This window comes from Myotis yumanensis, unplaced genomic scaffold (assembly GCF_028538775.1).
Source record: "Myotis yumanensis isolate MYYU_CA2020_CCGP unplaced genomic scaffold, mMyoYum1.0.hap1 SCAF_9, whole genome shotgun sequence".
Taxonomy (NCBI): Eukaryota; Metazoa; Chordata; class Mammalia; order Chiroptera; family Vespertilionidae; genus Myotis; species Myotis yumanensis.
Genome location: NW_027223760.1, coordinates 64,108,428 through 64,121,711, shown reverse-complemented (window position 1 = coordinate 64,121,711; position 13,284 = coordinate 64,108,428). Strand labels below are relative to the sequence as shown.

Sequence of the window (13,284 nt, the reverse complement as noted above, 5' to 3'; positions counted from 1 at the left end):
TATGAGGGTAGAGATTTAGATTACTCTTTTGTTTATAAACGTGAGAAATATTGATTTCAACATGTTAATTTGAAGTCTGCTTAGCTTTTGAATTCTCTAATTGTTTCTAGTAGTTTTTCAGTGGGTCTCTGGGGTTTTCTGGTTCTAAAAATGATAATTTTGTCTCTTCTAAGTTTTAAATCTCTTATTCCTGTTTTAATTAATTACTTCAGTTAATACTTCCAGAATAATTTTGAATAATAGTAGTGATAACAGGTGCCCTTGTCATGTTCCTGACTTTAATGAAAACACTTTTATGGGCTTGATCTTAAACACAGTGGTAGCTTTGGGTTTGAGGGAGATTATTAAAAAATTATGTTGAGGAAGTAGCCCATTCTTATTTTAATGTGTGTTTTCATTATTCATTTCCTCAACAAATATTTATTATGCTTCTGGTATGGGTCAGACACTGCATTGGCACTGGAAAGTGAACAGTTGGCCTAGGCACAGGCCCTGTCCTAATTGAATTTATAATCTAGTTGAGGGGAGACAGATATTAATCTTACAATCATGAAAAGCTGTACAATATTTTTATTACTATGATGCATTTGCTATAGGAGTGTGTAAATAGGGAGGTTTTCTTGTAGGTTAGGAAAGTGTTGTTGGAACCACTAACCATTGATTTGTGATCTTCAGGAAGGGAATGAACTAGGTAGGCACAGGGGAAGAACATGCCAAGCCGAGGGCAGCACATTTGAAGGGAAGTGTGGTATTGGATGAGGCTGAAGAAAGAGGGTAGGCAGGACTATCAAGACCCTTTTAGTCATGCTGCTCATTTTGTTCTTTATACTGAGAATAGCGGGAAGCCATAGAAAGTTTTAAGTAGGGGGGCAACATGATCGGATTTGGGTTTCTAAAATATTACAGCAGCGTGGAAATCATTTTAAAGTCAGGGTGAGGGTAAAAGCTGGGAGACTAATTGGGAGGCTAGTGCAGTAGGCCAGGCAGAGTTGTGGTGTGGAGTTCGAGAAAAATGGTAACATGATTGTGTTTTTGGTTGTTTTCCTAAAAGTACCCAAGGTTTAGGCATTACAAGAAGTCAGTCTATAAAATTCACCAAAAACAATTCAGAGGATGGATGGAGTCAGGTGGAGGTGCAGCTTTTAAATGAAGAATATCCAAGTGGGTCTCAGTAGTTTGTTTTAATCCGGTCCTCCATTTCTTCTCATCTTCTCCTTTTTTGTTTCATGACCTGAATGAAAATCCAGTCTGTTTTCACCAGATATCTATTCTTTATTCTTCAACATACTTTCATTCAGACAACATTTAGTGAGCAACTCCTGTGTGTCATGTACTCTGCTGAAAGGGATGAATGGGCCCTCAGGGTCAACATAATGTATTAGGTCAGGCAGATGCATATTCATAAAATAACACATTGTGCTGAATGTAACATACAAAACATACAAAGTGAAGTTATTGATCCATTTGGGGATATCTCATGGTTGGCATTTTGGAATAGGTGAGGTCCAATTTAAATTTTAAAAGATAAGTAGAAACATGCTACGGAGAGATGGGGAGGCATGTTTTCAGGCAAATGGAATATGGCATGTGCAAGAACACAGAAACATGAAGTATGGCAGTTTGATATTTCTGGATTTTGATGTTTCTGGTTGTAAATGGAGGAGGAAGTGGCAAAAATTGAGATAGGCCAGATTGGCAAGACACCATGAAGTTTATTCCAGAATCACTGTATTTAGAAGAGCATTTACATTGAGTGGGGTGGGGGTATAAAAAAGAATAGCATGAGAAATTAAGATAGCAGTATATTTCGTTTTTAGAAGCCCATGACTTCATTAAAAAATAAAGTCTTGCCCTCGCCTGTTTGGCTCAGTGGATAGAGCGTCGGCCTGCGGACTCAAGGGTCCTGGGTTCGATTCTGGTCAAGGGCATGTACTTTGGTTGCGGGCACATACCCAGTAGGGAGTGTGCAGGAGGCAGCTGAATCGATGTTTCTCTCTCATCGATGTTTCTAGCTCTCTATCCCTCTCCCTTCCTCTCTGTAAAAAATCAATAAAATATATTTAAAAAAAAAAAAAAAGTCTTTTCACCTAGATTAACAAGTAAGTTGTTAGACAAAATTTCAAGAAGGTAGATTTAATTGTACTTCTAAGAAAGTACCATCTTTTGTAAATGCCTTATGTCATGTGTAAATGCTTGCATATATTAAAACTAAATAATGAAAAGGCCTCTGTCATCCCCTGGAGGCAGTCACAACTTGCAGTGGGCTCAGGGATATGTAAGTGAGCCGAGAGAGCTCAGGTCCTCACCAGACTTATACTTTACTTCTAGGGAGAGATGAGATTTGTGGAGAATTTTTCAGTAATCTTGATTGTACTCAATTAATTGAATTTATATAGTGCCTCCGTTTAGAGAAACTGAAAGCTAAGCTTAAAATTAAAAACTTAAAGACTTAGATGAGACCATTTGATACTAAAATATGATAGTGTTATCATTTAAGTCCCTTAAAAAGAAAAACTAAGGTAGTTCTTTTGCAGTATTAGCATTTATCCTGAGCTGTTTTCTTCCCCCCGTAACCATTTCTCTGTTCCTTGAGGGAGATAGTCAAGGATTGAAATTGAAGGGCTGGAAATATAATTTCACTTAATCATTCATGGCAGTATCTTTTATTTTGTTTTATTTTTTGTTAATCCTCACCTGAGGATATTTTTCCATTGATTTTTAGAGAGAGTGGAAGAGAGAGGAAAGACAGAGAGATATATCGATGTGAGAGAAACACATCAACTGGTTGCCTCCTGCACACGCCCTGACCAGGGCCCAGGCCAGAGCAGAGCCTGCAACCGAGGTATATGCCCTTGACCGGAATAAAACCTGGGACCTTTTGGTCCACAGGCCGACGCTCTATCCACTGAGCCAAACCAGCTAGGGCCATGGCAATATCTTTTAAATGTGATGAGAAAGTACATTTTTTTTAAGTCTATCCAAGTCCCTTTATTCTTTTTCTTTTACTTTTTTTTTTTACAATTTTTTAAAAATTAAATTTATTGGGGTGATATTGATTAGTTAATAAGATTATAGAGGTTTCAAGTGTACATTTCTATGATACATGCTCTGTATTGCATTGTGTGCCCACCATTCAAAGTCAAATAATCTATCATCATATATTAGGCCCCCTTTACCCTTCACTAATCCCTCACCCCCTTCCCTCTGGTAACCACCATACCCTTGTCTGTGTCTATAAGTTTCAGTTTTATATCCCACATATGAGTGAAATCATATAACTCTTTGCCTTTTCTGACTGCTTCATTTCGCTTAGCATAATATCCTCAAGGTCCATCCATGTTGTTGTAAATGCAGTATTTCATCATTTCTTATGGCTGAGTAGCATTCCATTATGTATATGTACCACATCTTCTTTATCCAGTCATCTATGGAAGGACACTTTGGTTGTTGCCATGTCTTGGCAACTGTGAATAATGCTGCAATGAACATAGGGGCGCATATATCTTTGTTTTCAGATTTTTAGGTAGATATCCAGAAGAGGGTTGGTGGGCCATATGGTAACTTAGTTTTTTGAGTCCTATCTCAAGAAACAAGACAAATTTCAAGAAAGTGCTTTTCTAATTCCAGGTGCTAATATTATGACCAGACTTTGAAGAAATTGATATTTCAGGTTTACAGAAGTGAGATCTTTATCTAGGACTGTGAAGGAATTAACAGATGCCTTCCCAGTGCTAAACAGCTGAGGCGTAGATAGAGGTAAAGCTCTAAAGCAGTGGTTCTCAACCTTGGCTGCTCATTAGAATCACCTGGGGATCTTTTTAAAATACTGATTTCTGGGCTGGGACCACTGCTCTAAAGGGACCAGATGGGTGTTGTTAAGTAATAGCAGATGTTCCTTTGAAAGTCTGAGAACCAGAGGTCTGTTAAAGTACAGTGCTTGTTTTTGACTGACTGAATTCAATGAGAAACTTTTATATTTGTGCTTTATGCTTCTGAAAGGATCAAGAAGAAACTATTCAGATGATTAAGAAATTGGGGATCAGTGTTTTTGCTTTGTAAATTCTGATTAACTAGTGGGGCAGCAAAGTAGTTACAGTATGAAAGTACATTGGATAAACTAAAAAGAGTGCTTATATTAGGAATCTGAAGACAGATTTGCGTTCCACTGTTTCTACTACTCGTGTGGTTTTGGATAAATTAAATTCTCTGAGCTTCTACTTTTCTGGATGTAAATAAAAGTAGTAAGAGTATTAATACTGAGTCTATGTTAATTATTTTGAGGCTTAAATGAAATAATGTATAAGATGAAAACTCTTAATTGGTCTGTAAAACATAACCATTGAATCTCCCCGAGTAATCATACTCCTTTCTGTAATGCAATTTTAAGGCCTTTAGTTTTTGTGAAAATCAACTAATGAAATTTCTCTTTCCTTATTTTTTTTATTCTCTCACCAAAACCCCAACTTCAGAATAGACTTTACCAGCATGATCTAACATAATCAGAGTGGAAAGACAAGACATACATTACTCTTTACATGGGAATGTTGTAACCCAAATCACACTGTGCTTCACAAAACAAGACTTTAGAGGTTGGAGAAGGGGCAGCATGGTCAATGGGAAGATCATGGTGTTTGGGTCCAGGACTCAAGATCAGGGCACTTACTATTTGTATAGACTCGGGCAAGTTCACCCATTTACAGAGTGAACCAGAGTCCCTGCCTTAGAGAAAAGCCTCTCAGAGAACATAACTGTCTTCAGTTTAATTCAGATTTAGAGGAGTATTTTCCCCAGACTACATTTACTATCTGGTGAATGTTTTATACCAAGTCGGTGACTTCTACTTTTCTCTTAGTTACTACAATAAATCGAAGGCATTGGAGTTCGGAGTTGGTTTCTCTGCTGCACACTGACCATTTGACCTTGAGCAAGTTATTTAACCTCTAGAGTGCCGAGGAGTGCGATTGCGCTCCACCTGTCTTTCCCCAAAAGTGCCGGGAGCGCTATCGCGCTCCTCCTGCAGTGTCACTATTAGATGCTAGTAGTTCACTCTTTATTGACAGATGGCACCTAAGTGCAGGTTACTTATGATGCCGAATGTTTGTAGTTCTATAATTGACCGTTGGCATCTATCTGCCTAATTTTCATAATTTTTTTCCTAAACTGCTGTAAAATCAGCAAAAATGCCTTGGCCATTTTAGCATAGTTCCTAGGATATTGGTTGGCACTCAAAGGGTTAACATCTCTGTGACTCAGTTTCCTCACTAGTAAAATGAACATTATAAGTAATACCTCCTAAATAGCCTTTAGAGTCTTTATTGATCCATAGTATGTTCTCAGTAGTGTTAGTTACTCCTATTATTAAGACCACTGTTGGAATTACTAAGAAGGAAAAAAGTGAAGTTCTCATTTAGCTGATAAGAATTTGAGAACCTAGAGGAGTAGTGTAAGGATGAATCCTAGTTACTGATTTTCACCTTGTATATGAAGATTTGGAGGAAAAGATGTTACCCACTGTAAGGGTGGGAAATAAAACACCTTTTCCTTCCACCCTCCTAAGTTCTCTGGCTGGGACCCTGTAAATGAGACTGTTAGAAGACAGATTAACAAGAGGAAAAGCACACACATATATATTTACTATTTGTTTTATGTCACAGGGAGTCTTCCTAAAGAAATGAAAACCCAAAGAAACGGTTAAACCTGAGTGTGAAAGAGTAGAAAGTGGTGGGAAAATGTGATAGGACAAAGGTAGTAAACTGGAAAGCTTAGCAAGTCCTGTCCATTGGGATTCCTCTCTGAGTGCCTTGTCTTTGGAGATAAGGCTGCTGCTTTCCTCTTGGTGTGGGGCAGGCGGTCTTGTGAACTACATCAGGGGACAAGGGGAAGTGACAGTCCTTCCTGATTCGGCTGTGTCTTAGGTTTCTTCGGCTGAAAATATTCAATATGTGCAGGTGCCATCTTTTGGAATAGCATGTTCTGAACCCCATTATACCATAAAAATGAAAACAACTAAAATAAATCTAAGGTTTCTCCTAAGTATAAACATTTTAATAATTTCTAAATGTATTAGAAGTATACTTCACTTACCCTTTTTGTTAATTTGAGCGTATAAGTGGAAATATAACATGCTGATAAAATATTTTATTAGATAAGAAGAAACATTTTCGGTATTACCTCATTTCCTAATATGGCCATTCCTTCACTTTAAAAAATGCCATTACTGTGGGATAGCTATATGAGTGAAATAGTTTGCATACTGTTTTAATTTTAACTTGTGTTACTTTTTAAATATTGGTCTCTCAAAGTTAAAAGGTATTTGGTTTTTAAAATCATTTAAAATGAAGCATTTGAGAAGTATTTCCTAAACAGTTTGATTTTAGGGCTTTAAGAAGCATATCAAAGTCTAGCAGCATATAGACACTATGCCTTTTCCCATTTCCTCAAGAATAGGGTGAAACAGTAAAATAATGAGAGAATAAAACATCTTATGCTTTCAGAATGTTGATTTCTCAGAAATAATTGAGGAAATGTTAATAATTTCTAGAAGCAAAATTATAGATTTAAGACTGAGTAAATCATCTTCTCAGGTAACAAGATGGTTTTGTGGTATATTTAAAAATACTATATATTTTATTACATATATTTAAAATCAGTAAGTTCTCCTACCCCCTCTTGTCTTACAGGCTTTAAAACCTGAAATATGTTTTAAATTTGGCTTGTGCCTGGCCAGCTGTCTTTTCATTCTTTTCAGTTTTACAGTCAACAGTGACTGGTTCTTTGCAGAGTAAAGATCCTAACAGTCCCTGCTGGAAGCATTCTTGGGGGCTGGCATGCCAGTGTCATTCTGCATTCCGTAGTACGGGTTTCAGCTGAATTTGCGTTGGCATTTGTATGACTCATAAACACACATTTACTTAGACTCTTCCCCTTCTAAACTACTATGCTCAGATCATAGAAACTGCTAGTGTGCAAGTGCAACTGGTGACACACTCATCTTTTTTTCTTAACTTCTCAGTTGTTTAAAATGTCTAATTTTATGATGACATTACTTGGGTGAGAATCTTTGAGTGACAGCTCTATCCCGGTGGAATCTTTTTTCTAAGTTGTCTTTTGAAAGGTTTAGAGATAGTTAAATACTTTTGAATACTCATATCCCAAATCATCTTCAAATTATTGGCTGGTTAAAATGAGTGATTAAAAGAGAAAGGAACCTAATGGGAGTGGTGGTGAAGAGGGTATGTGCAGAGGAGGGAGAAAAATGTGGGGAGGGAGGGTGCTGGCTGGGGAGGGCATGGGGGACGGAGACAAGGCAGTGCCATCATCATGGAGTTTACTGATAACATTTCTTGTCACTTCTTTCCTTTTAATTTAAAAATGGATATTAGTAAAAGTACTACTTTGACATTTTCTGTTATAATTCATTTTTTGGGTCCAGTATAACTTGTTATACCAGATTTTTCTTTCGGTCATTAAGATTTAAATTTTGTATTTCTGGTAGTAAAACCATCCCTGTCAAGTGTAAGGAGGCTGCCGCTTTAACACTACTTCATGTCTGCTGGGAAGGTTTTCTTTTGTAATTAATTTTCCTCTGAGCTCTTTGTGGAGAACAGTAGCCCACTGCAGAGAGGTTAGAATACCATGGACTTTGGCTGTTCAGCTTTAATGATACAAGGGAATAGCAAAGCAAGAATAAATGAGGTACTTTTTGGTGAGCAAAAAATGTGAACTGACTGTCAGTGTGAGACTGGTTGTAGGAGCAGTTAGCCAGCAGTAATAGGGCACACTTGAGTAATTGAATTTGCATAACAAGGCTTGCTGAAGAGATCTGACAGGCATAGAGATTTGTCTAGCTAGAGAGCTCCAGATGGACGTGACCATGCAGCAGCTGGGTGGCACGTTGCTCAGCATGGACAGCACCACCCAGACTGGCAGCTGGACCCTGGCGACTGGAGGGCTGTGGCAGGCCAGCTGGTGGCTTCTGACAGCCAGTGGCCCTGAAAGAGAGTCTTTTCATAATGGCTTGTCAGGGTATTGGACCTGCAGGGACCAGCAGGAAAATGTCACAAGTCACCATCGAGGGTTGTTAAGCTGAAGAAGTCTGTCCCAGGGAAGTAGAGGTGGTCACCGTTGCAGCCACAAAGCTAAAACACCTTCCAGAGTGGTTTCCCTCCTTCACATGAGATGTCCCCCCACCCCCCTTAACACATTTGCTCTAGACGACAGTCATTATGGATTAGGTTGTATTCTTAAAACCTTTAAACCACGTCCACCTTCCTGAGAGCCAATGTTGACTGTCACTTGAAATGGAAAAGAATATTGCTTTTCATGTTTTCCCTCTGTCTGCATATTTGCAACAAGGGCATATTTGGTTTTTGGAAAATCGGTGATAATTTAACAATTTGTCTTTGATTTATTGCTCATAATTAAAAAGCAACATGTTTAAAGAATAAACTGCAGGGAAAATGGGTGAAAATGAACTGGTATGAAGTCAGTTTGCTCAGGTTTCCCCACCCCACCCCCACCTCCAGGTGGACTGCATTTGTGTGGAGGAATTATATACAACCATCCGTCTTCTCAGATTAGAATAAACGTGGAAGAAGGCCAGCTTTGTGCTTGCTGTTCATAAAGTTTACATCTGTGTTCTTAAATTGAGAATTTTGCCATCTTACAACATTTCCACTCTAAAAAAATTATGCAACTAGACAATACAACTTTTTTTAAGGACAGGAAAACTCCACTTACTTCGGAAGCATTTTCCAGTAAAATGAGAAACTTGCTGTCAGAAGCCCCAAGCTCACTTACTTGTAGTACAACCAAATTCTAATGGAACAGAGCAGTTCATACTGAAGCAACTTGGACTTTGTGCCTAGAACAGCGTGGGCAAACTGCGGGCCGGATCCGGCCCGTTTGAAATGAATAAAACTAAAAAAAAAAAAAAAAAAAAGACTGTACCCTTTTATGTAATGGTGTTTACTTTGAATTTATATTAGTTCACACAAACACTCCATCCATGCTTTTGTTCCGGCCCTCCGGTCCAGTTTAAGAATCCATTGTGGCCCTCGAGTCAAAAAGTTTGCCCACCCCTGGCCTAGAAGAACCATCAGAGAGTTAGATTTTCAAACTTCAAATTGGCAAAGATTCAGAGTCTGCTCTGAACAAAGGGAGGGGAAATGTATAGCTTCATAGACTGCTGTTGGGTATGTAAATCACTTCAACCAACTCAGAGAACAGTTTGAATGTATGCATCAAAAGCTTAAAAAAATATGTAAGTCATTTAGTAATTCTCCTTCTAAGAGCTTATTCCCCCAAATTAAGAGTGTATGTAAAGATTTAGCTGTAAGAATGTGCTTTTAGCATTACTAAGAACAATGATTCTCAGTGCACCATCCATGGACCTCCAGGGGGACCATGAGGTAAAAATTAGTTTTATAATAATACTAATATCACTCACAGTACAAAAGGATTGGCAGGTAAAACTTTTAGCTCGTAGCATGACTCAAGACTGTGGTGCTGTGTCCTTCACTGCCATAGCATGTGGTTTCACTTAAGATTGTCCTTGATGAAGCAGTAAAAATTGTTAATTTTATTAAATCTCGACCTTTGCATACATGTGTTTTTTTAACAGTCTGTGTAGCACAAGACACTCCTGCTGCAGTGGTACTGTGCTTGTCTTGAGGAAAAGTACTTTTGTGATTGAGTTGCCAGCTGACCTATCTGCTTTTTCATAGAACACCATTTTTATTTAAAAGAATGACTGACATGGCATTTTATAGAAAAAGAACAAAGTGAACCTGCTACTTCTAGGAAAGCATCTGGCAATATTTGTTGCCAATGATAGAATTGGATATTTCGAGCAAAAATTAAAATTTTTGGAAACTTGTACCTGATTCTATGAACCTGATAGCTTCCTAAAACTAAAGACTTTTATGATGAGATTTGTGGTTCTATTAAAGAATGTGAATTTCTAATACTGTATATTGGGAGTTTGGAAGATCTCTGTATGATGTTACGGAATTATGACTGGGTAAAAGATTCATTTAAAGTGCAAAATAGACAGATTTTTAATGTAACAGACTAAAAAAAAGTTTATTAACAATTTCAGATTCCACACTGCAGCTAGACTTTAATAAATCACCATTTGTCAGGTTTTGATTTAATATCAAAGAAGGATATTCACAATTATTTGAAAAGGTTATTAAAATACTTATCCTTTTTCCAACCATGTATCTATATGAGGCCAGCTTTTCTTTATATACTTCAACCAAAACAACCTATGAATATCTGCTTCTGCATTCAGTCTGGTAAGAAAATCCAACTGTTTTCTGTCAAGTGAGAATTAAAGAGATTTGCAAAATTGTAAAGCAGTTTATGTTTTGCTTTGGAAAGCCTTTTTATTTTTCATAAAAATGTTACCATGTAGTGGGTTTATTATTAAGTGAATTAAATATTTTAAAATTTTCTTTTTTAGTCTATAATATAGTAAATACTGATAGATGTAATCTACATAAGCAAAAGCTTTGGGGTGCTCAATTATATATATATTACTAGAGGCCTGGTGCACGGATTTGTGCACCAGTGGGGTCCCTTGGCCTGGCCTATGGAGATTGGGCTAAAACCGGCTCTCCGACATTCCCCCCAGAGGTCCCAGATTGTGAGAGGGCGCAGGCCAGGCCAAGGGACCCCATCAGTGCACGATCGGGGCTGGGGAGGGACCACAGGAAGGTTCCAGGGCATGTCTGGCCCATCTCGCCCAGTCCCCGATCGGGACCAATCAGGGCTGGCTCACCGGGGAGGGGCCACAGGAGGGATCCAGGGCGTGTTCAGCCTATCTCACCCAGTCCCGATTGGCTGGACCCCAGAAGCAAGCTAACCTACCAGTAAGAGCACCTGCTCTCTGGTGGTCAGTGCATGTCATAGCAACTGGTTGAAGGGTCAAATGGTCGGACACTTAACATTTTAGGATTTTATTATATAGGATGCATATGTATTTTTTAAAGTTTATTTTTCAGTTACACTTGAGATACATTATTGTATTAGTTTCAGGTGTACAACATAGCGATTAAACATTGACGTACCTTATGAAGTAATCCCCCCAATAAGTCTTAATACTCATCTGACACCACAGTTGTTGGTGTCCATGAGTTCTGTCTTTTTTCTTCTTTCTGTTCTCTTCTTTTTTCTTTTTTGTTCAATCCCTTCACCTCCTCCCAACACCCACCACCAAGGTTGTCTGCCTGCTCTGAGTCTGTCTCTATTTTAATAAATATTTCTTTATCACATTTTCTTTCATTTTTTTTTATGTCTAGTGTTAGTAATATATGTAACATCTACAGTGTTTTGTATCATATAGGACACTATTGATGTAGGTATTGATAGATGATTTATCTTGTAAACAAATGCCGTAAACTTACTGTATCAATAAATATAGTACAGTACTGTAAATGTATTTTCTCTTATGATTTTTCTTGTTTCTTTTCTCTAGCTTACTTTGTTGTAAGAATAAGGTATATAGTATATATAACATACAACATATGTGCTAATTGGCACCCTAACCCCTGCATTAAGGGTCAGCTGTATTTACTTCCCTTTAACATCTCTCTCAGCTCTAAAATTCTGCATACTAGCAGTGTCTCTGTGACATTCTGTGACTAGTAAAGCTTCCCTTGAAGTCAAAGTAAGGGTTCTTTGAAAAAGAGTGTATCATGTGACTATCTTATTTATGTGAAAAAAGTCTTCTAGACTAATAGCTGTAATACAAGAAGTAAATAGCACCATGCACATGCCTTGTGGTAAAGATAGGTAAGGGAAGCTAACATTTAATAATCTGCAATTACATAAGTTCTCGGCCAGGTACTTTTATAAAATAGCTGGGTACTTTACAGATATTCTCTCATTTAATCCTCATGACAGCCCTGTGAGGTAAGTACATTTTACTGATGTAGAAATGGTCTACCAAAAAGGTCAAGGAACATGTCCTAGTCATTGGTAGAGGTGGAATGAATCCACACACAAGCCTGGCTGACTCTAAGGTTTATGCTGTTTACTCATATAACATGCTACCTCTGATTAAAGAGAAATGAAAACCACCCGATGAACGCAAGGAAAAGCTAGCTCAGCTCCTCACTCTGGGAGACCAGATGAATGGATTCTGAGGTGGGGAAAGCCTGGATTAAGGTTCATAAATTTCAAGATCTCTGGGACTTAAAGAGTCATTCCCCAGTGTTCAATTAAATAAAAATAACAAAGAAAACAGTGTCTGGTGTATCATAATCTTTCAGTAAATGGAAGTGAATTATTATAACTCTGTGACCAAGCCAGAAGTTTGAGTTCCTGTTCATAAAAAAGGAAACACACACACACACACACACACACACACACACACACAGAAAAACAAAACAAAACACAAAACAGGACTACAATCCCTTACTTAAAACTCTTGGAGCCATGTGAGTTTTGTGTTCAAATTTTAGAAAGATAGTACTTTATACTTGCCATATGTTACGTAACATCCACAGCAGGGCCCTCTGTAGTCAAACATATTATTTCTGTAGGGAAATGCATCTGTGTTTACATTAAGCAGAATAAATGAAGACTGTAACCACACATCAGTTCACGTAAAGGTTTTATTGTCAAATGTCTTTTGCTTATAGAGACTTTTGTATGACAGAGTTGTAGGAAAGGGATTGTGGACTCATAAAGCATACAGTAATATTTCAAGGAGAATGAAGAATGGGTTACCTTACCAACTGAGGAATAGATAGTCAGGTGATAGTTCTGTTCAAAAGAGACTAAATCTGCCCTAACTGGTTTGGCTCAGTGGATAGAGCATTGGCCTGTGGACTGAAGGGTCCTGAGTTGGATTCTGGTCAAGGGCACATGCCCGGATTTCAGGCTCAACCCCCAGCAGGGAGCATGCGGGAGGCAGCCAGTCAGTGATTCTCTCTCATCGTTGATGTTTCTATCTCTCTCTGCCTCTCCCTTCCTCTCTGAAATCAATAAAAATATCTATACTAATAAAAGGGTAATATGCTAATTAGACCGGACATCTTCTGGACAAAGCCACGGTGGCGGGGGCTGAGGCAGAGGTGATTAGGGGCAATCAGGCTGGCAGGGGAGGGCAGTTATGGGCGATCAGGCCAGCAGGGGAGGGCAGTTAGGGGGCGATCAGGCTGGCAGGCAGAGGTGGTTAGGAGCAATCAGGCTGGCAGGTGGCAGGGGACCATTTAGGGGCATCAGGCCAGCAGGCAGAGGTGGTTAGGGGCAATCAGGCAGGCAAGCAGTTAGGAG

At 38.5% G+C, this 13,284-nt stretch overlaps 1 protein-coding gene across 4 annotated transcripts in view; it reads left to right on the top strand.

Moving 5' to 3' along the window:
- HIBADH (3-hydroxyisobutyrate dehydrogenase) overlaps positions 1–13,284 on the top strand; it is a 160,059-nt gene that overhangs the window by 51,025 nt on the left and 95,750 nt on the right. The gene's annotated exons all lie outside the window — the stretch shown is intronic.